The sequence below is a fragment of the Nycticebus coucang genome, chromosome 7 (assembly GCF_027406575.1).
Source record: "Nycticebus coucang isolate mNycCou1 chromosome 7, mNycCou1.pri, whole genome shotgun sequence".
NCBI lineage: Eukaryota > Metazoa > Chordata > Mammalia > Primates > Lorisidae > Nycticebus > Nycticebus coucang.
This window is the reverse complement of record NC_069786.1, coordinates 105321564-105324776: the sequence shown is the minus strand read 5'-3', so window position 1 is coordinate 105324776 and position 3213 is coordinate 105321564. Positions and strand designations below refer to the sequence as shown.

General features: G+C 43.0%; 1 pseudogene across 1 annotated transcript; it reads right to left on the bottom strand.

The window, feature by feature from the left end:
- Window positions 1-242: 242 nt before the first annotated feature.
- LOC128589875 (glyceraldehyde-3-phosphate dehydrogenase-like) lies at window positions 243-1547 on the bottom strand (annotated as a pseudogene). The gene has a single exon (XR_008381148.1). The product of XR_008381148.1 is annotated as a glyceraldehyde-3-phosphate dehydrogenase-like (transcript).
- Between the last annotated feature and the right edge of the window lie 1666 nt (window positions 1548-3213).

The following is a 3213-nucleotide window of genomic DNA, read 5'->3' as shown; positions in this document are numbered from 1 at the left end:
AAGTCTATAAATATTAAGTGATGAAAATGATTTTTTACCATAACCAGTAATACTATCTCACCTTGGACAAAAATATTAACAATATAATTCTACAATAAAAACTACCTATCATCTGATCACCAAGGAATGACTGTTATCATTAACACTTTGATTTAGGGGGCAATTTTTTTCTCTTTGTGTATGTATATAATTGAGACAAATGGAATAGGTGTTTTAAACTCTTGATACATTTTGCCAAATTGCTTTTTTTTTTTTTTTTTCTGAATTCAGGGAACTTTATTGATGTTACATGACAAGGTGGGGCTCCTTAGGCCCCTCTTGTTCTTGAGGGGGTCTGATGTGGAAACTGTATTGAGAGGAGATTCTCAGTGAGGTGGAGGACTGAGTAGGCAGGGGCACCCCAGCAGCTAAGGGCCTTTCTCTTCCTCTCGTGCTCTGGCTGGGGCTTGTGGTCTGGGGGTTCTTACTCCTTGGAGGCCATGTGGGCCATAAGATCCACCACCCTGTTGCTGTAGCCAAATTCATTATCATACCAGGCAATGAGTTTGACAAAGTGGTCATTGAGAGCAATGTCAGCCGCAGCATCAAAGGTGGAAGAATGAGTGTCACCGTTGAAGTCAGAGGAGACGACCTGGTGCTCGGTGTAACCCAGGATGCCCTTGAGGGGGCCCTCTGATGCCTGCTTCACCACCTTCTTGATATCCTCGTATTTGGCAGCCTTCTCTAGATGGTAGGTGAGATCCATGACCGACACGTTGGCAGTGGGTACCCGGAAGGCCATGCCAGTAAGCTTCCCATTCAGCTCAGGGATGACCTTGCCCACAGCCTTGGCTGTGCCAGTTGAGGCAGGGATGATGTTCTGGAGAGCCCCCCGACCATCACGCCACAACTTCTCAGAGGGGCCATCCACAGTCTTCTGGGTGGCAGTGATGGCATGGACTGTGGTCATGAGTCCCTCCACAATGCCGAAGTTGTCATGGATGACCTTAGCCAAGGGGGCTAAGCAGTTGGTGGTGCAGGAGGCATTGCTGACAATGCAGAAGCTGTTTTCGTACTTCTCATGGTTCACACCCATCACAAACATGGGGGCATCAGCAGAAGGGGCAGAGATGTCGACCCTTTTGGCACCCCCCTGTAGGTGAGCCCCAGCCTTCTCCATGGTGGTGAAGACACCAGTGAACTCCATAACATACTCTGCGCCTGCCTCACCCCATTTGATTTTGGTGGGATCTCACTCCTAGAAGATGGTTATGGGATTTCCATTGATGACAACCTTCCTGTTCTCAGCCTTGACTGTGCCATGGAATTTGCCATGGGTGGAATCATACTGGAACATGTAGACAGACCATGTAGTTGAGGTCAATGAAGGGATCATTGATGGCGACAATATCCACTTTGCCAGAGTTAAAAGCAGCCCTGGTGACCAGGCGCCCAATACGACCAAAGCCGTTTATTCCGACCTTCACTTTCACCATGGTGCCTCGGGGATGTGGTTTTTGCGTGTTTGCACCTGGTGCTGCACTAGAAGAAGTGGCTGTCTGACGAACAGGAGGACCAGAGAGCCCTGAATTGCTTTTGAGAAAGTTTGTTTTCATTTAAATCTACAGCATTAGTGAATGAGAATATTCATCTCACAATAACCTCACCAACTTCATATATTATGCTTTTTAAAATTTTTCCAATAAGTGGTTGTGTGAATTTATAAAAAACAAATATTTGTTGTGAAAATTATTTTTTCATTATAACTATCTTTGTTTTATGGCGAAAATAAGATTAAGTATATAATATTAAGAGCTCTAGATAGCAAAGCTCTAGTTCATAACACTCTTTTAAGTGAACGTAAAAATGGCTTAAATACAGTTTTGCAAAATTCTGTAATATTAAATTAACCAAAATAATAAGTACCAGGTAAGGTGGGCATAGAGACTCAAGTAAGCCTTCTGTGGAAGAGATAAGGGCAGCATCTCTCTGTAACTTGTTTTTTTTCTGTTAATTTCTTTTTTTTTTTTTTCTTTTTTTTTTTATTGTTGGGGATTCATTGAGGGTACAATAAGCCAGTTACACTGATTGCAATTGCTAGGTAAAGTCCCTCTTGCAATCATGTCCTGCCCCCATAAAGTGTGACACACACTAAGGCCCCACCCCACTCCCTCCCTCTTTTCTGTTAATTTCTTGTCATGTTCCAAAAAGGGACAATAAATACCCTGATGGACAGAGCACAATGCAAAGTGGTCAGATCCTACCCACAATCAGAATTCCTTAAATATTCTCCTCCAGTGTATTTTCAAAGTACAACAGATATAGAGAGATAAACATCAAAGATATAACTCCTAGAACACTAGAGTTACAAAGATAAACAACTTCAAAAAAAGTTAATTACTAGCCCAGTGACCATCTTCCTAAGGCTCCCTAATGCAGAATGTATGTTCCTCTTGTTATTCTGTATCTCAACTTTTTTTTTTTTTGGTAGAGACAGAGTCTCACTTTATGGCCCTCGGTAGAGTGCCGTGGCCTCACACAGCTCACAGCAACCTCCAACTCCTGGGCTTAAGCGATTCTCTTGCCTCAGCCTCCCGAGTAGCTGGGACTACAGGCGCCCGCCACAACGCCCGGTTTATTTTTTGTTGCAGTTTGGCTGGGGCGGGTTTGAACCCTCCACCCTCAGTATATAGGGCCGGCGCCTTACCGACTGAGCCACAGGTGCCGCCCTGTATCTCAACTTTTTAAAACAAATATTTATAACAGCTAAATTTCTAGTATGAATTATACAACACTGTTGACCCTAATATTGTGACTTCCCCTTTGTTGAAGGGGAAGGAAACTATTATCTGCGGAATGTACGGTGTTTGGAGTCAGTATTTAGAGTTCCCAGCCCTGAAAAGATTTCTCTTCCCTACCTGAAAGGAAGCAAAGCTGATTTATGGTGCCTGTGTGTAAGACTACCTCTGGGATCTTTAGATTAATATGTGAGATAATCCTAGGAGAAGTAGAGCGAGAGTGCAGTGGAAATGTTTGGATTTCCTAAACATCAAGACACATGGGAACAAATGCAAAAGTTTAGAATCTATTATAATCTGTGAATGCAGTTTGATGCTGTCATTAGTGTTGCCATCTGAAAAGTGAAATACCTTCATACTAAATGTATTTTCTGGTCTATGACTTCTCAGCAATTACTGCTATCATTTTTCTGGGGCCTTTGTGTTTAAAATGCAT